At 43.5% G+C, this 24248-nt stretch overlaps 1 protein-coding gene across 7 annotated transcripts in view; it reads right to left on the bottom strand.

The window, feature by feature from the left end:
* The window catches only part of LOC310830079 (poly(rC)-binding protein 3-like), a 238217-nt gene that overhangs the window by 141889 nt on the left and 72080 nt on the right, over positions 1–24248 (bottom strand). For all 7 annotated transcript variants that reach the window (XM_083709602.1, XM_083709613.1, XM_083709608.1 and 4 more), the window contains exon 2: positions 20361–20462. The gene's annotated coding sequence lies outside the window, so the exon portion shown is untranslated. The remainder of the gene's footprint in view (positions 1–20360; positions 20463–24248) is intronic.

Genomic DNA, 24248 nt, shown 5'->3' on the forward strand with positions numbered 1-24248 from the left:
AAGGGTGTGTGGCTGGGCAGGGTCTGTACTGCAGGGAAAGGCCTGAGGGCCAGGTAGAGAGGCCTGCAGGGCTGCATTTGGCTCCTGGCCCTGAGGTTTCCCACCACTGGGCGAGACAGACCATCGGTTTAATGCAATAAGCCAGGGGTATGCAACCTTAGGCCCATGGGCCGAATGTGGCCCAATTGCCTTCTAAATCCGGCCTGCGGACAGTTTGGGAATCAGAGTGTTTTTACATGAGTAGAATGTGTCCTTTTATTTAAAATGCATCTCTGAGTTATTTGTGGGGCATAGGAATTCGTTCATTTTTTTTTTTCAAAATACAGTGCGGCCCCCCACATGGTCTGAGGGACGGTGGACCGGCTCACGGCTGAAAAAGGTTGCTGACCCCTGCAATAAGCGCTTACATTTCTAATCAGCACAAACTTTCTTAGCAGGATCTGAGGTGTAGCAGTGGCTATTAGCCATAACGAGGAATGGGCAAATATGTTGATTTCTGTTTCTCTCCGTTTCTTATTTTTTTCAATCTTAAATTCAGTTCTCCACATTTCCATATCTGACTGCAATTTCAAATAGATAGATAGATAGATAGATAGATAGATAGATAGATAGATAGATGAATGGTTTTTACAAAATTTCATCAGAATTTATAATGCATTTTATTTTCAAGACTATATAGAGACCTATGCATACGTTACCCTAGTGTGTGCGTGTGTGTGTGTTTGCACAGATTACTAGGCTAGCAAATATTTATTGCAAAATTCTGAGACATGCAGATTTTGAAGGATGGCTGTGTTTCAGTTTGCATGTTGTTTTGGAGAGTATGAATTATGCAAATTCACTTTTAAATGTGAACTATATTGAGTTTCTCTTGCAATCCCATTGTAAACAACAGAAACCTCCATAATCAGAAGTAGCATGGCACTATGTGGGGTAAATAGCAAGGGACGGCCATCACTGTCATGCCCTGTTTATGAACCTCCAGGCACATCTGGATGACCACTTATAGCAGAATGCTGGACTAGATTGACCTTAACATGGCAATTCCGACATTTTATTTTAGTTTTTCAATTCATTGATTTTGGCACAGAGATATATATGCCATTTTCCCATTCACAAATTCTTAACTCCGTTAGGTCACTGCCTCTCCTCTCTCTCACTCCACGTAACAGATGCAGGAAAGGCTTTTCTTTCTAGCTACAGTATAGTAAGAGAGGAAGGGATTGCAGCTGTTCTCTCATTATTAGAAAAAGCACATCTAGCAATTTTCCTGTTCAGGATACGGAGCCAAGATTCCTTAATAAGGGTCACAGGCTGTGAAGTCACTGGGACATTTGGGAGAACCCTCTGCATACCACTAAAAATGTCAACTGGGAAGACTACAAATATTATTACAGTCACTTCAAAGCCAGTAACAACTTTAGCCTGCCTCACAGCAACTAATTTTTAATAGGAACCTTATTTTGAACCAAGCACGTGTTGACTGGTGAGGAACATTGGCTTCACCCATCAGCTCATTCTCACACACAACATAATAAAAATATTATTTAATCCTCTATCCACATCAGTATGAACAGCAGCAGAGGCTTTTCCAAAGTACACCCCTTTAAGCATCTTGCCTGCCACTCCCATTTCTCTGCACCTTGACTTCTGCATGGTAGGGAGTAGCTGAGGTGGAAAAAGAGAAAGTTCTGAATGCCCCTCGGTTGCTGTTCCCGTTGGGGAATGAATGAGGATTCAAGAGGCCATGTTATACCTTCCCAGAAAGTGGCTGGGATGCCCTAGGACCCAGGCCAAGCTGGTGACCAGGAGAGAATTCTTTGGAGTTCCAGTTGCATATCTTTAAGCGATAGCAATCACAATACTATAAACAACTCATGTGCTATGAATACCTCTTATTCTTACAGTCTTATTTCTACTTAGAAGCAAGCTTCATTGATATCAATGGGACTTATCGTCCCAGGTAGCTGTGTTTTGGGTTGCAGCCTTTAACTGGCAATAACATTATCAGAAAAAATGTCTAATATGGTCAAAGGCTCCTGAAAGCAAACACAAATGTACACAATACCTTTTTTGAACTGAATGCCCCCATAGAAGGATAAATTATTATACTAAGTAATACCAGCTTGTGTGAACAATGATGTCTTCCAGAAATAGATACAGTGGTACCTCTAGTTACGAACATAATTCATTCCAGAGGTCCGTTCTTAACCTGAAACGGTTCTTAACTAGAGGCGTGCTTTCGTTAATGGGGCCTCTTGCTGCCGCTGCACCGTTAACACACAAATTCCGTTCTCATCCTGGAGCAAAGCTCTCAACTCAAGGTAACTCTTCCAGGTTAGCAGAGTTTGTAACCTGAAGCGTTTGTAACCTGAGGCGTTTGTAACTCGAGGTAGCACTGTACAAGCTACTTCAGGCTAAAATTCTGCAAAGTCAATTTGCAACACAATTTAAATTAAATCTTAAGCATGAGAACTGTAAACTCACAGCTGGGTGGATACTAGTAGGCCTTTTTGCAATGAAGCAAAACTTTTGAGTCAATTGCTTAACCTCAATTTTAATTTACAAATGAGGAGATTACTTAATTTTTATAATTATGAAGCATGCATGCACTCATACAGCTGTAGAGAAACCTGCTGGGTAAAAAAAGCTTTGGCGGAAAACGATACCTCAATTTTAAAAAGGGGAAGGGGGGCACTTGTCTAATTAGTCATTTACAGGATTGATTGATTAATTAAGTTTGAGAGGGGAGAAAATAAAGCTTGTCACCAGCAAGTTAAATCCTTTTTGCAAATTCAAAGCTGTGGCAATTAGAAACAATTGCAGGGAACTCATTTGTAAAAGGTCAATACAATTATTTCTAAGGCCTGGAAAGCTCTCCTTCAATACCAGTCAGTGCTAGGAAGTACTGCAACAGCAACGGTTAGGTTTGCTAATAACCATGAGAGGGTTGTCTTACCATATTTTCGCACAGCGCAATTCACCATGGTACTGTGGCAGAAAACATAATTATTTCTGCTTGGGAAAGGAAGATACTGAATCTCTCAGCACATCATAGGTTTTGGAGTATATTTTCTCTTAAATCTTTTTTAGCGGAGAGAAAGGTTCCAACTCTTACACTGTAGTCATCACCTTTTGTAGAATAGCCACAATAGTACCTCAACATAGGTAAAGGGACCCCTGACCATTTGGTCCATTCGTGGCCGACTCTGGGGTTGCGGCGCTCATCTCGCTTTACAGGCTGTGGGTCATGTGGCCAGCATGACTAAGCCGCTTCTGGCGAACCAGAGCAGCACACGGAAATGCCATTTACCTTTCCGCTGGAGCAGTACCTATTTATCTACTTGCACTTTGACATGCTTTCAAACTGCTAGGTGGGCAGGAGCTGGGACCGAGCAACGGGAGCTTACCCCGTCGCGGGGATTCGAACCGCCGACCTTCTGATTGGCAAGCCTTAGCGCCACCCGTATTCCTCCACAGCACCACCCGCATCCCTATACCTCATCATACCATTCCACAAAATTAGCAGAAACATCTAACCCTCAAGCTAAAACATTTTCAGAGCGTTTCCCTTCTCTCCTGTCTCCTTCCTAGAAAGTTTTCCTTAAGTGACAAATATCATTCAATTTCACATCTGTATTTCTGTAGCATCAGCACTTCAGCTGCATTTCTCCTTGGCTGTACAAACTTCACTAAATGGTCATTACTGATACTCTGGTAACCTCCAATGGATTTGAGCAAGCTTAAAAGGACATGTGGCAGCAACTCCTTTGCAGATATATCTTTGTGTAGCTTGACCTGAATTGCATATAATCCTTTAAAGAAACAGCTTTGGATGATAGCCCCTCATAGCTCTTAAAAGAGGAGGGGGAAATGACTCTCAGTGACACTTATGTTGCCCCATTTTCACTCCTGTAAGTATTTTTCAATCCCAAGCAGAAAAAAATTCATTGTGACACCAAATTGAGCATCTTAAATCTCTAGTTGCTGAGTTCAGAAAAAGCTGGAATGCCACTAAGATAATTCTACATACATATAAACCAGTGCATTATACACATCTTAGCAATGCTTTTCAGAGTCAGCTATATAAAACAGGGATTCAGGTAGCTATGATCCATAGCTAAGATTCATTTGACAAATGTTGCAGCCCTGGGCATTATTTCATACTGGTATTAAATGATCAGTTTCAGTAGCCACAACATAAGAATGCAGGGTGGTGGTTTAAAGCTTTCCTTTATGTAGAAAGTTTACAGAGTACCAATAATCTCACTCTGCTGTTCTGATAAAATATTTAAGACTTGATCACAGCTTATTCTCCACTTTCCTCTTTTTTAATTGCTCTGTCAAACGAAATGATTTTTGAGGGACTGGCATTTTTTAGGCTATTCAATTGCACTACTTTGTGACTGAATGGTAGAATCAGAATCAGAAGAATCTTTATTTTAATCAGCCACTAGCCATAGCAATAAAATAAAATGTACTGAAGAGAGGTAAAAACTTAACTATGCAAAAGACATCTGGAGGTTTACATCAAAAATCAAATACGGTAATAGATCTTATTCTAACTGCCCCTGCTAAAATTTTTGCAGTTTTTCCTGTCACCTGATTATCTTGATCTGGTAGAAGAAAGGACACAGTAGCAATGGTTGAGCGACTCGATATGGATAGTAGCAGAGGAGTAAGAATATCACTCCTCAAATCTTTATAAAGTGTGCAGGCTAGAAGCACATGAGCTACTGATTCAATATTGCCATCTTCACATGGACATTTTTCCAGCAGAATTTTTTGAAATCAACCCTCAAGTACAGCTGAAGCCAGTGTATCTTGCATAAGTGAAAGTGTGTCTGTATTTTGGAATTGTTAAATTTTGCAAATAGGGTGTCAATGTTTCTTAATGACTAGGTGAAAAATAATCATACCAGTAGACTGGTAGGGTTTAAATTTAGCCAAAGCCAATAACTACCGTAAATGTCCTACACCAAATCTGTAATTCAACAGAGGGGAGATTAGCTTCCACACACAATGAAGCATTTGGAATACAGGATGGAACAGGAAAAAAATTGCCTTAAGAACTCAGACTGAATAGCGTCTGTAGATCCAAGGTGAGCACCTGTCCAAATGGGCTCAGGCCCATAAAGTAACTGTGCTAAGGGTTTAGCTTTAAACACTTCAAGTACTAATGATATGTGATTGACACCTTTCATATGGAAAAAGAATGTCAGAATTTTGGCGCTTTGAGAGGCTTTTTCCTTTGCATATTTCTGATGTGCTCCCCATGACCCTGTTGACTGAAAAGTAAGGCTGAGGTATTTAAACACTTTAACAGATTAACCATATACCATCTATGGGCCCTATAGTTTCTTGAAAACACCATGACTTTAGTTTTCTTGTAGTTCACAGCCAACTGTTCTCTTTGGCAGTGCAGTGGTACCTTGGATTACATACGCTTCAGGTTACATACGCTTCAGGTTACAGATTCTGCTAACCCAGAAGTAGTACCTCAGGTTAAGAACTTTGCTTCAGGATGAGTACAGAAATTGTGTGGCAGTGGCGCAGCAGCAGCGGGAGGCCCCATTAGCTAAAGTGGTACCTCAAGTTAAGAACAGTTTCAGGTTAAGAATGGACCTCCAGAAAAAAATTAAGTTCTTAACCCGAGGTACCACTGTATCCTGAGAATGCCCTCATCAATCTTTTCAGGCCCACTTTTGTTTGAGATAGAAGTACCGCATCATCTGCGTATAATAATATAGAGGTGGCTTTTGTGGCCAATTTAGGGGCATGAGACTCTGGGGATGTTGAACTCTGGACAATATCATTTATATATAAAGTAAACAGTGCAGGAACTAGGATACAACCTTGCTTAACTCAAACTCAATGACAAACTTATATGCAAATCGCAAGATTGCAATATAATCTATCACACTGCCTCCATGCTTTGTAAAGTGTGTATATTCCCCAGGCCAATCTCCCTTTATTGTACCGTTTAATATTAACAAGTCCCTCTGCATCACAGCTTGGGCTAAACAAAGCCCTAAATAATTACATTTATGATCTTTGGACAAATGGGAGGTACCTCTGGCTAAGTAAATATCTGGTTCCAGAATCTAATTGTGATTGGTGTACAAATTTACATTGTTGGTTCCCATACATTTGTTAAAATCCCCTGCAATGATAAACACTGCAGTAGTATGTAGGGATTCCAGAAATTCTATATAATTCTCTAGGTCTGTCCAGATAGTATTTACAATAGATTTCTTTTTGACAAGGTGGTATGTAGATGTTAATCAGCATAGACATAGACATGGCTGTTGTAGCTGCATTCAACTTTGCGGAGATGAAACATGCTAAACCCCCAATGGCCCTACAGCCTTTTGTTGAGGGTGTGGCTGTCATTTGTATCCATTAAGCATTATAGAGCCATTGTGCCATTTTTCTTGTAGCTGAATAATATCAAATTGCTCAAAATAACTGCGGGAGGCAGTGGAAGACAGGAGTGCCTGGCGTGCTCTGGTCCACGGGGTCACGAAGAGTTGGACACAACTAAACGACTAAACACAACAACAAGATCATCAGCTGTTTATTATCCTGCTTTGAACACCAACCTGCTATGTTCCATGTTGCCAGTTTTAGCCCCAATTCCTTTAAGGCTCTGTGCTTGTTGCTCCCACTTTGTCCAGATACCCAATTTCATCTTTAAAAATGCTTCCATTCATCTTATCAGTGGGAACCCATTCAACAGCGTTAGTATCCTCGGCTGAGGACTACCTATTTCATTTGGAACTAATTTCCGATAGCTCAGCCAGGAATTCAGTCACACCACCAGGATTGTCCCTCCCCATATCATATTCCAAGAGGGGTTGACTGGATGGAACTATCCAGCACAGTCTCATTTTCTGCCCTAACATACTGGAACTGGTGCAATTCATTTTGAACTGGTAGACAGTAGAAATACAAGTATTTTACAAAAACTCTCTGCCTTTTTAATCATGTGACCAGACCAAGCTGATGCAGCTAAGCCAATTCTTTGTTTTTTGTTCTCTTAATATATGCTTCAATAATATATGCTTCACTTCTGCTTGCCCCCTGCAAAAACTATCCATGCCACTGGATTTAAGTTGCATCTATTAAATGCAAGAGTCTTCGGCAACATGCAAATGTGTATGTGCATGTGAATGCCTATGTCCAGGCCATGATCCTACTGTAAGTGTGAAAATAAGGGTATTTCAAGTACACAAGGGTTTTGTCTGTAATGTGTTAGAGGCCACACAACTTTTTCTGTATTTTTTCTTTCTTTCTTTCACTGGTTCTTTTTATTTCAGGGTTTTGTCTGATCAAGACCTTGGAGATGTTCCTGAACCCCCCACAATGCTGTAGTCAGCATTGTTGAAAATTGCTGGCCTGAGATATATTGTCAGAGATATTTCTAGTCCTTTAAAGCCTATTTAAAATATCCTGTTCCATTGAAGTAAGCAACATTGCATTTCTCTTAAAAGTTGAATGACTATGTACATGATATGTATTGAATTTCAGGAAGTCTGGAACCCAATTGTCATCTATGCATGAAACCAATACAGCTTGGCTACAGTCATGCCAAATGGAGCTGCCTTTGAAAAGCATTTGGAAGCAGCCACATCTTGTCGGGCATGGACAGCTGTGTATATTCCCTCCAACATTTCTCTGATGAAAATAGGGACATCCTATCCATATTATTATTATTACTATTTGCTGGCAATTTGACTGGGTTGCGCTAACCATGCAGGGTGGCTTCCAACATATATAAAAGCATAACAAAACATTAAACATTAACAGCTTCCCTGTACAGAGCTGCTTTCAAATGTCTTCTAAAGGTTACTTATCTCCTTGACTGCAGGGTCAAATAACTCCCTACCCTCCAACATTTCTCTGATGAAAATAGGGACGTCCTGAGGAAAAGTGGGACATTCTGGGATCCGATCAGAAATCAGGACGGCTTCTGTAAATCTGGGACTATCCCTGGAAAATAGGGACATTTGGAGGGTCTTGTGTACATGAGACCCAGGAAGCTTGTGATTGCTCAGAAGTGGCATTCATTTTTTCCAGAGAGAGATTCAGATACTCAGATAAGCAAGCGACATGTTCAATATAATGGCAGAGTGAGAAACTCAGGCTCCCTAACTTTAAAACAAAGACTCTGCGCTTCTTTTTGCAGCTTTAGCTGCCCAGGCACGTTCTGCACTTCCCACAGTTCTCTGCAAATGCCAACCTCTACATAACATTTTATGCACATCAAGCCTTTACATCTATTTTATTTTTATTTCTTTAAAAAGATCTATTCATGCTTTAGCTCCTTTTTGTCTGTCTTTTCGCATTATCCTCACTTGGTTGATACTTTCCACTTAGCCAAGCTTAGTCCACTTCTCTCCAAGTAAGTTACTTGATTCCAAGAGGAATCACACAGCAAGCGTTTTATGATTACCTGGTGCGCATAAAAGTGTATGTTTTAAGTTTTTCTTTATCTCATTTGTTACTTTATGACATATACAACAATGGCTACTACAGTACTGATCCTATTCCAATAAACTAAGCCTGCTTCACATCCAACACCAGTTCTCATGCCATCTACCACCCACTACCCAAACTCCAACTCCATCCTCAACTGAACTGACTCCAAACTATCTCACCTCAATCATTAAGATTACCTTTGAAGACTCCCATCCAATTACCACTCACTACTAATATTCCAAACTCTCTCACCCTTCCCACCTAACATTTACCTTAAGTCCTCCAATACACTTACCTATACATTCACCTTAATTACTCTAATAATGCATTTGCATACAATATTATGTACAAAAACAGCAGAAGCTCACAGTGCCCATGGCACTTCCTTGAAATTACAAATGTGGCCCATGAGCCCCCAGAAGTTGGGGATCCCTACTAGAGCATTACCAAGGACGAATAGCTTGCCTGCTGGGGCCCATGATCCTTGCATGAAAGAGGTGGGGAGGCCTCCCCCCAATGTAATGGTGAGGCAGAAGGCCCTCCAGTAAAGGCAATGTCCCCCCACTCACTGTGCACATGTGCAAGGGGATAAGATGAGCCCAGCGTTTGTAGTGAATTGATTAGCATTGGGCAACAGAAAATCTACCTGTATTTATACAGTGGTGCAATGATGCATAACATCAGATGCACGTATATGCTAAATTCTGAATTGATACCTCTACCACCAAGAATCCTAGAGCAAGGGTGGAAAAGAAACATTGCATTCGGCAAGCATTTTAATGGCATTTACAGAAGAAAGCTAAAATAACAGCTCCATGCCCTTTGAATCTTTTTTCTATAATCCTGTAGTTCAGAACTGTGTGCTGCCTCCTTTATATAGGGTTCACCTAATTTTATACATGCCTTTACATACTGTACACGAAGTTAGATACAGGATTTGTTTAAACTCTAAAATGCTCTGCACTGCACTCTCAGGGGCATATTGAACGCCCACTTACAACCACCATATCAATGCTATATGGATTTTGACAGTTGTGGATCTCTGCATAAATATCTGAATAAAATGCCACTACAGATTCTAGCCACCGAAAAGCTTTTATTTAGTGTGTAAATCCAAAGCTAATGAGCCTTGAAGATATGATTGCAAAATAACAGTCTCCTGCTGTCAAGCTCAACTGCTAGAGTCTATTGTTTATAATTATATAATTTTGCACTATAAGGTGTCCAACAGTCTTAGCTTTTTCTTACCACCCTAGTGCTACTAATAATTTCACATTCACAGCCACAGCCAGCAATATTTTAACTTTGCTTACTCAACTAGCACTAGTGTGCCAGAAGCAACACATACAGTGGTACCTCGGGTTACAGACACTTCAAGTTATAGACGTTTCAGGTTACAAACCCAGAAATAGTACCTCGGGTGAAGAACTTTGCTTCAGGATGAGAGCAGAAATTGTGCAGCGGCGGCAGGAGGCCCCATTAGCCTCCAGAACGAATTAAGTTCTTAACCCGAGGTACCACTGTACTGCCTTTATGAAAAGAAACCATCTGAGTGCATGCAGCAGGGAACCTGAAAAAAGGTCTGCTTGGGAATCCTTTCTGGCAGGACCAGCCCAGACATGAGGCAAGGTGCGGCAGGAACCACAGGAGCAGCAAGGAATGCCCCCAAGGAATGCATCACCCACTGCTGCTGCTGTAGTGACAGCAATGGCTATGGCAGGCTCCTTGGAGGCCAGATCTGCTGTCCCCTCAGCAGTCCTCCCAGTGCCAGCTCCACAGCAGCCTCTCAGTGAGTTAAAGGCGCAGTTGGCCTCCTTCCACCCCTAGGGAGGAAATGGCGGGGGCTGCCCTCTGGGGTCTCCAGGGCTCTGCAGCCACTTCATGCGATTCGGAGCAGGCCCCTTTCCTACCCGCAATGGCCTTTGATTCCCAGTTCAACCAATGGATAAGGTTGATCTTCATGCCCCCCCCCGCCCTGTTCCTGATTTGATCATCACTCCCTCTTCTTCCCTGCGGGGGGAGCATCTCTTGGACCAGGGGACAACCTTCTTGCTCAGAGGTGGAGAAACGCATGCTAGTGGTGAGCAGTGGCAGAGGCAAGAAGTGGGTGGAGCAATATATGCCTCTTTCACCTTGTATAGTGTGGCATGTTTCAGCCATGCAAAAGCCAGAGGTTTCTACATACACAACTCTCCATCTTCTACCACACTCCAGCCAGGCAAAAACACGAGAGGAAGGTATAGAGCAGGCTTGTGAAGGCTCTGTGGCCTAAGGAGAGTGGCATGGCCTGGGCATGGGCGGTGAAGAGTTCTGAGAGCCAGAGAGAGGTGCCCAGAGGGTGCGATGGACCTCGGGGCCTGAGGTTCCTCATCCCTGCTATAGCTGGCACACCCTCTCCCCAATCCTGTAAATTTTGGGAGGGAAGTTAATGACCAAAAGGATAGGTTTTGCAGGCATCTGAATGTGTTTGGTCATTCTGTTCTCCCCATGGCAGGGAGGAGAGGAGTGTTGGGCCAGCTCTCAAACACTCAACAAAAGGCAATCACAGGTAGTCCTCCTGCCTCCACACACACACATCCAAAAAGACCCTGTCAAAAATGTTTGCATGCAAGTATAGTGACTTTCATCTATTGCCAAGTTCAAAAAAAGCTCAACATGAAATGTCACTTACTGTGCTATATGAGACATATATATTACTAGAGTGGATGGGATCCAAGTGAGATAAGTTAAGAGGGGAACTGTAAGTTCCATGTAGTTTAGTGATTCTTTCCCTCAGGGGCTTAATTTTATCAGGTAAAGCTTCTGTGACACTTTTAATCTGTGTTGTTCTGTTGTTGTTGTTGCTGCTGCTGCTGCTGCTTTTGTGTACTCTGTTGGAAGCCATCCAGAGGGGCTGGGGCAACCAAGTTTGATAGGTTGGATACAAAAAATTATTATTAATAATAATAACAGCTATTATTATTATTACCCCTTCATTTCTCTCCTTTTTAGCTGTTCAAAACCACAAGGAGCCGCTTTTCTCCTAGAGAAATAACAGATCCAGGCCCCATACCTTCTAACCCTTGGAGAGAAAGAGAGCCAGGGGTGGTCTATTTTAAACAGATACATTGCTAGGAAAGAAATAATTAAACAGTCCCCTCATCCTTGTGAAAGCTCGCTTCACGTAATAAAAGAAAAACCCTCAGGGGGAAACAGACACAGAGGACCGTGCAACAAGCAGCTCTGCCCTGGGAAATACCGTTGCTGCCTTTTTCTGCTTCCCTGACTCCTGACAATGGTTTAAGAAATAATTATCTTAAGGTCTACGATTGGGCCTAAAATAACATGATTTTATGTGTCTGGAATTTAACTGGCTGCATGATGATCTTAAGGAGGAACAAAGAGGCCTCGTTTCAGTTCAAATTTCCAGAGTATTGAAACTTCCTGCTAGCAAAATGGTTTTATGACAGACAGCCCCTTTTTAGACAATGGTTTCAAAAAGGTGGTGGCTTCCAGCTTCAGAAACATTTGGAGGATACAATACTGTATATGGATTCATGACAGTCTTGCTTTCAGGGTACTGTCGTCGCTTTGAAACTGCCTTGGTCACCCATGTTGATGACATGGGTGAGTGTGACCTTACTTGCTCTTCTTGGGCTCTTGATACCATTGACCATGGTATCCTTCTGGAGTAGCTCAAGGAGGAGTACTCCAGGCTGTTGTGTTCCAACCTCCAGGGATGTTTCCAGAAAGTAGTTGCATTTAAAGTAAGGCTGAATTCTTTCCTCACAAAACTGAATGGGATTTCTGCTTCTTTCAGGAGGCAGTGGGTGAATTTCACTGAACTTTTTGGTGGAGGAAGAGCTTGGCTTACCTTGCTGAGGTTCTCCCCCCCCTTTCTCTTTTTGGGCTTTGAAAAAATACCTCGTACAACAGCACAGTACAGGTGCAAGGCATGCTGGTACTGCCTGACCGTGCCATATTTCCTGCTAGAATATCAGTGGGAATGTGGCAGTGTCAGGAAGTTTTTGGATGCCTTACAACTGCTCTGGATGGCCACACAAGGTTGTTTTGCTCCAGACGATAGCTCCAGAAGAACGAGTGTCCTTGTCCAAATAGGACATTCACAGTAAGAGCTCAGGTTCCCACAAACAGAGTCAAGTGGAACAAAGGAGGATCAAGCAAAGCAAAGCAAGCCAAGACAGACCAGGTCCAGTTTCCAATAAAGAAGGGGAGGGGAAGTGGACAGGGACCAGAGCTACCACCAGCCCTCTCTCTTAGATATGCACCCATCCTTTCAAAGTGATTAAATAATACAAACCCATGTAACTATATGCAGGGAGAGCGTTCTGCTCCTTGTGAGCCCTACCCAACAGACACCTATCCAAACATTACTGCAGTAGTATCATCACACTACAGCTTGAAACACAACAGAAACACAGGCTTAGCAGGACACAAAAACCACATGCATAATGTAAGCGATGACAACTGTACAATGCGGCTTCTGAAAACCCATTGTCTGTATACAGCCAGAATCTCTTCAGAAGGCAAAGAACAGAGTGCTGAATGGACAGCGGCTTCTGAGCAAGCCTCCAGAGGCTGCAAGAGCCTCACAAGCTCCCTGAGGGTGGGAATGCTGTGCCAAAGATGAGCAGCCAAGCAGACTTGAAACACTGTCTTGCTGGAATCAGACCAACATGTCCATCCAGCTCAGCGTGGCTTCCGTTGTCAGGCAGCCAGGTGCCTCTGACAAGCAGAGTAGGAAGGGAACGGTCCTCCATGGTTTGCCATTAGCATCCAGAACTCAAGAGTTATACAGTGGTACCTCGGGTTACATATGCTTCAGGTTACATACGCTTCAGGTTACAGACTCCACTAACCCAGAAATAGTGCTTCATGTTAAGAACTTTGCTTCAGGATGAGAACAGAAATCGGGCTCCGACGGCGCAGCAGCAGTGGGAGGCCCCATTAGCTAAAGTGGTGCTTCAGGTTAAGAACAGTTTCAGTTTAAGTACGGACCTCTGGAACGAATTAAGTACTTAACCCGAGGTACCACTGTACTGCATTTGTGCAACTTAGCTATCGTGTTTCTAATAGCTGTGGGGAGAGTTATCCTCCATGAATAAATCTGTTCCTTTGGCCATCCATGCTGGTGGCCTCCCCCGCACCTAGGGAATTGCTCCATCATTGTTATAATGGAAGCTCCTGGGAAAGGAAGCTTAAGAATACAGTATTTCTGTATCCACTTCCCAGACCTCAGCAGTCAACAATATATAGCATTTCTATTATTATAGCGAGATGAGGGCTAGATGAGGAGGAAGTCCCTGAGCTCAGTAATCTCTTGCTGTTGCACTTGAAGCAGGGAGGGGATTTCCCCAGCTGTTTGTCCTCTCCCCCTCCCATGCAATTTCTCACAGCCCACCAACTTCTTATCTATATACTAATACGGATCTAAGGTTTTCCATGGCAATGTTTACAAAGTTTAAACCATACCACCAACACACAAGAGAGAAGTACCAGCAGACTCGCAGTAAACTTAAGGAACACACACACACACAATCTGTGGGGGGTGGGTGGAGAGGGGACCCCAAAACAGAACTATGAAAAGCTCAGTGGCATGGAGTATTGAGACACAACTGAGGGGGAGTGGGGAAAAGAACAGAGTGGCTGGAACAAGAGGACAGGAAAGCACACATACACATAGGGAAGGGAAACAAAGAAGGGGAAGGATAAGATGTTTATAAAATGACAAATTGCATGGAGAAAGAGTGTTGTTTCATCCCCTCTCAGAACTATGGAACTGGTGGCCACCAATTACAACTGATAGGCAGAAGATTCAGAACTGACATAAGGAAGTCAACAACAGATAATTGGCGTTTTAGAATTTACTGTCATACCGGTAAGTTGTTTTGTGTTTGTTTGTTTGTTTGTTTGTTTGTTTTTTTGTTTGTTTGTTGCTTTTAAAGCACAGATAAATATATGTTTGGTGGCAATTAGCCATGATATTTAGGTGAAACTGAAATTTAAAGATCCATGTTGGATGCAGAAAAGCTTCAGCAGCAATTTCACCGCAAAGGTCAAACAGATTTGCAACAAGGATCTGGTTTACAAAGGAGCCAAACCAAACATTTAATGTGTTGGGTTTTTTTTACTTAACAGAACAGCCTCTGTGTGGAGGGGAGCTTATAACTGCAAGAATCACAGCAGATATGAAGGGGGATTTAGCCCTTTCCACGCCTGCTCCAGTTCTCAGGAAGAATCCCACTTTTGAAGCTATTGCTTGGATTGGGAGGAAATACCCCACACCCCAATTTAACAGTCTAGCCAGCTTGGGTTCTTCTACGTACAGAAAGCCCTTGAGTGCTCATGGCACCTCTCAGTTTGAACAACCACTGCAAGCATTAATGACTGGAGAGCCCCAATGTTGTTGCTTGCAGCCGATGAGAGGAAGAGTAGGAAAATGCGCCCAAGGCCAAAGAAAAATAGTGAATCAGTGGGCAGCTCTGCTTTTCTTTATTCAGGGCAAGGGAAGAGTTGGAACACTCAATGGGCACAAAGGATTATGTGAGCAGATGGAAGTATTATGAATACAGCAAGACCTTACAGTTGCCATGAGCTGAAGATGTCATTATAAAAATATGCCCTGAACCATCAAACAAGCATCCAGTTCTCTGTGTAGTAGCTATTTTGGGTTCAAGGACAACTAGCACCTGCAATTGTTCTTCAGAACGCTTTCAACAACAACTATAATTCATGTTACATCGATATATATAAGCACCCTGCCATCGCCACTGTTCTAGTATCAAGTAGCATTGTTTTAATGTTTGCCCTGATACAGCTCTGAATGGCAGCGACAACTGTGCAGAAAAACAATGTGGAGTTTCAACTGCTCATGCATGGCAAAAAAGAAGAAGGTGCTTTATATTATGAAACACTATATACCCATGGCCTCTGTTGAGCGGAGCAACAACACTCTAGGCAGTGCCTGAGCATTACTTTCAGACTTCTTAAAATAGTCGTGGCCTTTAAAGTCTGAAGTAATGTATATTGCTGTAATGTTTAATTGTTAGGGTCAGGAAAAAGAAAAGTCTGCCACTTTTTTAAAGACGTCCCCCCACCCATGTTCTTAAGAAAATACAATGCACCACAATTGTCCATGTGGAGATGAAGGATGCCAACTACTTCTTAATAACTACACAAAGCAAGCAGGTTCTCAAAATTAACAAGAAGTTGAAATTCACAACTGGCATTTGTTTTGCCCTTACTTTCTAAAGGGCATATATATGTTGCATACTGTACTTAATTTTGCTTAATACTATAATGTGTTTGTGTGTATTAGTGTTTGTAAAAAGGTTTTTTATTAATTATGTAGAAGAAAAACAGTATCAAAACATTATTTACATGTACAAAATACAGTATTTTGGGGAAAAATATTTAGAAGTATATCTGTATATGAGTTGAGTGACAATTATGAGTTCAAAGAGCATATTTCCTCACATCTGAGAATTTTAATTTCTTTACACACACAGTGAGGACAGAGCTCACCAGTTCCTTCATTCCTGTACCAGGCATTCCACATTCACCAGAAACATGAACAATTACCAATTACCAAGCCCTGACCAATCATCTGTTTTGTATGATGGGATGGGGAAAATTAAACAGAGAATAATTGAAGGTCATCCCAGTTAACTTGTGAAACACCTAAGCTGCAATCTCAACCCAATTTACCTGGGAGTAAATGCCACTGAATTCAATAGGATTTACTTCTGAGTAGACATGTTTGGGCTTGCAACGGTAATTGTGTAACTGTGGTGTAGTTGACTGATGTCAAATTTACAGTCCCCTTCTGGGAACTTTGATTCTTTGCAGGTAGGTTTTGGGACCCTAACACAATCATCTGCACCTTCATTTCAGTTGCATTTATCAAAATACTAGGAGGGAAATCATGATAATTAAATGGATAAATAAAACCACTATAACATTTGCAGTGTAGATACTGCTAAGAAACAATTACATTTATTTATTCTTGTAACAATAAAAGCAATTTTAGAAAAAAACTTTTCTAAGTCAGACTAATTTCTATTGAATCATTCTCTAAACTCCTACTACAAATAGCTTCACTTTGGTTGCACCTAAATGTTAACTGGCATGATTCCAATTAAGGAAGAGAAAAGTTATTGAAGTTCTTCATGCTTTTCATCCTTCCTCCAGACCGGTTAACCAGTCCTTTTAGTAGCATTTTTTTTTGGAACCCGGCATGAGCATTATCCGAAGGTGGAGTTGTGGAACTTCCAGTCCATGGCAGCTTTGGGTCCCATCCTTAGTCCCTGCACCCCGACCCCCACTCCTGTCGATACGATATCTTTATTGTCATTGTCCCTTGCTCCATCACTGCAGCAACTGGATTTACAAAAACAGCTGTGATGCAACACTTCTGCATCACCAGGCAGCATCAACTGAAAATGATCCCAGAGTTGGGCAGTGATGGATGCTTCATTTGGGTTTGCTGTGAAAACTGTGCTAAGTCAAGGGACATTATCCGCAAAGGTTTTGGGCAAAAAGGTCACAGGGGATTTCTGAGGGATTGCAAGGCTCCCTCCACTATAGCAGGTGTTGACTATACCCATACCACCCAAAATACGTTCTGCCGCATGACTACCTGAGGATGCACTGGAGTCTTTCTTCCACTGCCTGCAACACCATTTAGTGTTCCAGCCATTGCTCAGCCTGTTCCATTGTCTGCTGGCCCCTGGAGCACCAGGAGGCAGAACAGGCTCCACAGCACCAGAGAGGGTACTCAGGACTGAGGCAACGGTGCTAATGGCCTTTGCAGCCTGCTATTCCACAGCGAGACTAGAGTCACAACAGGATCACCTGCCTGATCCTCTGGAAAATCTCTCTGAGTGTTCAGGAATCCACTGTCTTTCATTAGGCTCCATCTCTGGAGGTGGGCCACAAATGATACAACATATGCATTTGGTAATTCAGTTTCATTCAGTCTCACTCTGCAGAGTTTTGTAGAAGAAGTATTTTATAAGGTGTTGTATTTTCCTTACTAAAGAAACACAGGATGCATTCATCAAAACTGTTAGACGAACAAATGCCTGGGCTGCTTATTTCAGGTTACAAATTGTCTTTTCAGACTAGTAAAGTCATACTAAGCATTCAGTGCACTGGCTGAAGACAAATGGCAGAAGCTGGCACAAATTTCTGGCAATGCATACAGTGGAATACAAAAACCCTGCTAAACTCTATTACCCAAGAATAATAAGATTATTAATAAAACATTTAAATATAGTATTTTTTTCACACTAGTCCGATGTATTATTTGTCAGCTTTGATGGATGTACTAAGATATCAAGATGACTACAAAACACAAAAAAGTAACTTGGACATACACATAATTCATTGCAATTTTGAAAAGAAAAATCAACTTATTGAAGAGCAATCCAAACTACCAAATCTGCCAGCTAGAGGGGTTAGGAGAGGTGGATCACACACACACACACACACACACACACACACACACACACACACCAGGAGAGAGGGGATTTGCCCGCAGAAAACTCATATGCTGGTGGAACCACACCTGAAAACCAGTTGCTGGAAACAGGCCTGGCCCAATACATTTTGGTACCTGAGACAAACCACAAAATGCCCCCCTCCAGCCAAGAAGCGGTGAGTGAAGATCTACATCAAGAACCGGGGGGGGGGGGGGATAAAGATCCATAACAGGAACACGGTGGGGGAGACCAGCAGGACCTCCTCTTTGTCAAGAGGCCACTGTAAATGTGGGGAGGCAGATCCGTCTTCCAAGAAGTGTGCAGTCATTGGCGCCACTGGGCGGCAGCAGCAGCAGCAGTGGGCAATGCATTACTTGGAGGCAGGATCTGCTGTCCCTGTGGATCCTGCCGCCTGAGGCAGTCACCTCACCTTTCCTCATATGAGGGTTGGTGCTGACTGGAACCCACAGAATGGGAGAGCGCTCTTGTGCTCAAATCCTGCTTGCAGATTTCTCACAGGCATCTATCTGGTTAGCCACTGTGAGAACAGGGCACTGGACTAGACAGGACTGATCCCGCAGGGCATGGCAGCTCACAGCACTGGGCGGATAAGAAGTGAAAGAGAGGGAGGGAGCTAAACTGAAGGGCTCAAGAAGGGCCGTAGTGGGTGTCAGGTAAGGGGCAGATCAGCACATGGAAACTGCAGAGACGAGATGGATGGCAGCGCAGGGCAGTCAATGGATGGAGAGAGAATGGGTGCAGCAGCAGCAGCAGCAGCAGCGGAGACAGCTCTGGAGGGTGAAAAGGTGGACTGCACATGCATTAAGCAGCCAGCCTTCAAGAACAGCCTTCTGTGAACTGCTCATATTTCACTCAGTATTTCAACACTGGGCTACTACATTCCATTAGCATTGCCGGGTAAGACATGCACTTTGATTAATGTTTCTGCAGCTTTTACTAGAATGAGCTACAAGAAAAATGTACTGCTTGTCTTTCACAGCATTTTATCTACAAAATAACCTTCAGGTTCAACTATGGAAAACTATGCTGTTGCTGAAACTAAGCAGTTCTGGCCAAATGGGATATCTAACATCATGAAGAAGCTGCTCTGAGCTCCTTGGATAAGGAGTTGTGCATAGTGTGTAACAAACAGCAGCAGCTGAAGTGGGGCCGTGGCAGCACTACAAATTTCCCCAGACTTTGTTGCGCTGCTTCCCAAAGATCCTCCTCCCTACTCTGTCCCAGTTCCGCTTATGGATGCCCCCTCTGACAGCTATGATAGCTAAATGAAAACCATGTTCAGTAAATGATAGACAAGAGGAGAGTCGTAATCTTCACATCGCCATGCTTATCTTCCATACGCACATCTTCCATAGGCATGTGGCTGGAAGCCATTTGAAATAGGATGTTGGACAAGGTGGGCCTTGGTTGCGGTGCATCAGGGATCTTATCGTGCTCTGATGCAAAGCCAAACCCTACTCCCATTCCTCTGTCCCACTTGTATTCAAAAAGTTTTTCTCTTTGTCCCTCTGAGCCCCCTCCCCACAAATTTCTGTCCCATAACACAAATCTTTCTTCTTTCAAAAAAACAATTCCCCCAATTCTTTCCCAAAAAGGAAAGAAAAGCTTTTTGCCACTCACTCATGCCAGCTCTGCCTGCTTCCCCTCCACTCTTGTTTTTCTCACCAAGTTCAGTTGTGGCTCAGACCTGCAATACCTCAAGGACTGTCTCACTGCTTCTACCTGAATGAATCAATTGGGACCCTGAGAGCATCATCTAAAGCCCTTCTTTGTGTGCCTCCTCCATGAGAGGTCCAGAGGGTGGCAACACAAGAATCAGCCTTTTCTGCGGTGGCTCCCCATTTGTGGAATGCTCTCCCCAGGGAGCCTCACCTGGCACATTCGTTACATATCTTTACAATGCCTTCATAAGACATACCCATTTAACTCTCATGGCTTCCCCTACAGAAGACTGGGGATTTAAATTTGGCTTTTAGCTATCCCTAGCCCCTCCACTTCCGAAAACAACCCTCCTATTCCCAGGAATCTCTGAAGGGAGAACCAATTTTAGCTGTAAACATACCCATAGCATGGTACATGTTTTAAGAACAATGCTCCTAGAGATCAGTTCCAATCCAGCAGAAAATATCCACTTATTTAACTGGATAGAGGAGAGGAATAATAAATATGCATTAATGACTGACATATATAATGAAGTCTTTTTCAACACTCAAAAACATTCAGCTTCCTAACACTCCAAACTACAGGCTTTTGTAAAACGCTGGGTTTTGTTTCCCATAAAAGGATCAAAAAAGCTCTTTGCCTCCTTAGCACCACCATGTTTTGCAGTGCAGTTATAGAAATAATTCATCACAACAAATTAAACCAGTAACTTACCAGTCCAGGATCCTGCTTCAGTTCATTCTGTAGGAACCAGCATCGTGCTGAACGTTTGTTGTGGTGCAGTGCTCTGTGTAGTAGAGAAGGAATGGGCCTTAGCTGAAAGAAGAAAAAGAGCCATCAAACACTAGCTAGACTTTTAGACAATACTTCACCAACTAGTTATCCGGACCAGATATTGCTTTGTAGCAGCAGAAGGAATACACTAATCGGAACTGTCCCAAACCTGTCAAAATTACATGTGCAAAAGCACTTCTTAACGGACTGCAATTCTCTAGGGTCTCTGGTCTGCCCAGTATTGTGGGGATGATTAGGGAGGCAAGAGAGGATATATTATTTAATAATATCCTTCCTAACTTGTGCTAGCAAGTTCCATATCCTTGCAGAGTTCCAAACATCCCCCTTTTTAAATTACACAGCGATCAGCTTGTTGCTGGATCATCTGAGTCTTACTATTAAAGATTCCTTCCTGGTAAAATCCCTTCTGATCCCTCTTAAAAAAGAATAAACACAAGAATCTGATTCATGTTAATATAAAAGTACAGTAGTTTACTCACAGATTCATTCAGGTTCACAGACATATCCCTGAAGGCAGGCTTAGGTTACATAACAACTAGAACTATTCCATAAAGAAGTGAGTCCCAAGTGACTGCAACCAAGCAGTCACTTCTCCAAACACACAGCAACATACAAAATGGAGAAGACACACTGATCAGAACATGGAGGCCGTGGGCTCCTCCATGCTAGTACAACACAACACACCCTCATTGAGTCACATGTAGTGGAAGTCTGTCCCAGCTCAGGAGGAAACAGGAAGTCTGCTCCTGAGTGGTACAAAACATCCCCTAACGTGTTCACTGTAGGAATGTTGTACTTGACTGCAGTTTTACATCCCACAAGTATAACCAGAAGGAAAAACTAAAGCAAGATGTCAAACTAGCCATGAATTGAAAACCAGACTGAGCCAACCACATTTCCCCTTCAAACTGGAACAGAATCTAAATAATTATTGAAAGTCAGTTGAACCTGAATTAGAAGTTAACCAAAAAACAAACCCCAGTCTATTGATTCAGAAACAGATGCAGTGTTTAAACATTTGGGGGTAAATTGATGGGGTCAAGCAGAAGCTATAATGAGCGCTTAAAATCAGAATTTGGGAGTTGGTCTAGGCTTCTGTACCTGACTTACCTCATTAAGACTGCAATCTACTGTAACTTACTAGGAAGTCATGAGACAGGTGAAAAAAAAGACAACATTTTTGTGTACTTTAAAGTATATTACCCATGCGGCAGTGCTCAGCTAGCATCTATAGCTTTTTGCTATTGTTTATTATTGTTTCTTAACATTTGACCTAAAGGCTTGCATATGCAACAGCCCTTAGACTGCATCTTACATGGTTAGGGGGTGTGTGGCTGTTGCTTCCTCCTTGCACCATGTTCCCCAGATCCCAGCCTTCCAAGACTGCTCAGGGATGGTGGCATGGGGATGTGGTAGTCGTGTGCTCTTCAGTCCCAACCTTACCTTTGCTGGTGAGGTTGGGATCAAGAGGTGCGTGTCTGTTGCACTCTTCTCATGCCGCCCGCCCCAGATCCGCAGCGGGCAGCATGAGGCAGCAGGGGCTGGGCAGGCACAGTGGGTTTGTCCTCTGCCCCTCTCTCTCTTTCACACACACACACACACACACACACACACACACGTGCCAGTGAGACATACTCTGTCTCTGCGTTAGTGAAAATTCTGTAGCTGACATGCATTTAATATATTCACTTTGTGTTAAGTTGTGGGTTGACATAGTAGACGACACAGCGACTTCTCCAAATAGCTCTTTATTTTGTAAGCTGGAATAGAACTGACTGCAAACAGCTCAGCCGGCCTGCTTTTATAGGCAGCCGGCTGTCAACATTGTAGCAACAACAGCCCAGAGTTCCCGCCTAAAATAACTGACGCGGACCTGAGTGAAAACTATCTACAGACCTGAGTGAAAACTATATACAGTATCCCCCTGCTGGCCCAGGGTGAAACTTCACTACATAACACCCCTCCCCACCGAGATAAGGCATTAGTTACAATCGTAATGGTTTCCTTATATACAGCACTACGCGTAATGGTTCAATTAGGCACAAAAGCATATCGGTTACATTTCCCATACTTAGACCAACAGTGATACATGTCCAACAACATAGTCCTTTAAATAAGTTGGGCGCTTGGAAACTCTGCCAGACCGCCGGGGACTGGTAGCCAAGTCCGGAGGGCCACACAGTTCTTGCTGAGGCTGTGGTGCGACCCTAGGTGGCGTTGGAACCAAATCCCCTGGATCCGCTGCTGTGGGTGGAGCCTCCGCAAGTGGAGTGGTCTGAGTCTGTGGTAAGTCTGGCAGACCCTCTGAAGCGGCTTGGTTTGGCTCCACGCTGGCAGTTTGCGAGGGAGGTGTAGGTGGGGCCTCGCCATCTGTACGTGTCTCTTCTGGAGCCGCAAGCGCAGTTGGGGGCACCTTGGTAGTGTCCAAGTCCCCAACCCTGCGCCTAAGCTGGTCAATGTGCCGTCACCACAAGCGTCCGTCTTCGAGTGCCACCTGGTACGAGCGAGGTCCAGTGACTCCCACTACTGTGGCTGGCACCCAAGGAATGTCCCCCACATAGTTCCGGGCAAAGACCTGGTTTCCTGGGACAAATGACCGTGGCGCGTTGGCACAGCCTGGGGGTTCAGCCACGGCAAAGTCCGGGTGTAGCCGGTCGAGCGGTGACCTGAGGCGGCGGCCCATAAGCAGTTCAGCAGGACTCCTCCCTGTGGCCGCATGAGGGGTGATGTGTTGCACGAACAAGTATTCGGCGACCCGCTCATGCCAGTCTCCCCGGTCCAGGCGCGCCAGTGCCTCTTTTGCCGAGCGCACCATTCTTTCCGCTTGCCCGTTCCTGGATGGATGAAAGGGTGCCGTTAGGGCATGGCGGATGCCCAGTCCCAAAAGATACCGCTCAAACGTGCCTGACGTGAACTGTGGTCCGTTGTCAGAGACAAGGACATCAGGACACCCATGCGTTGCAAACAGGCCTCGCAGCACCTGGATGACAGCTTCGGTAGTGGTGGAGGGCATCAGGGCGACCTCCAGCCATTTGGAATAGGCGTCCACCACTACCATAAAGGTCCGGCCGTGAAAGGGGCCAGCCAGATCGATGTGCACCCTCGACCAGGGTGTCTTTGGCGTCTCCCAGGTGTGTCCCTTAGCTGCCGGTGGTGCAGGCCTCGACTCTTGGCACACTTGACAGGCGGACACCCAGGCAGTGATGGCATCGTCCATATTAGGCCACCAGACGTAACACCGAGCCAACGCCTTCATTCTGACAATTCCCGAGTGGCCAACGTGCAGAGCCTCCAGGCTGCTTTGAGCATTGTTTTTAACTGTGGAAAGGTGGCATACAAATAAAATGATGATGATGATGATGATGATGATGTTAGCAGCAATTATTTCAGGCAAATTGTTTTTAACCAAGTTGTGTCTGTACCTGGGAGGAGGACAACCTCCATTTCCAAGATACTATTTGACTCATGGCTCCACATTCTGAGCTATTTGTCCATTCACACATACAGTATACAACATTTTCTCAAGGTCATTGCCCGGACCTGCACCTTTTTAATTAAATACATTACAATTTAGAACAACACATATATTAATGCATTCATGGAATATACTATTCACCAGCTCCCTTTACACTTTTTTGTTTTGATGTTGTTCATTTTATATATTTTATAGTTAACATGACCTGAGTTTAGCGAGACATGAATGAACCATAGTATCTTCAAATTTACTTGAGAGTAAATGCACAAAACAACCCAAAGCATAGTTTCACTTGCCCATCTGCTTTGAATGTGCTGTGAAGCATGATTGCT

The sequence above is a fragment of the Podarcis gaigeae genome (assembly GCF_964106915.1).
Source record: "Podarcis gaigeae genome assembly, chromosome: 13".
Lineage (NCBI taxonomy): Eukaryota > Metazoa > Chordata > Lepidosauria > Squamata > Lacertidae > Podarcis > Podarcis gaigeae.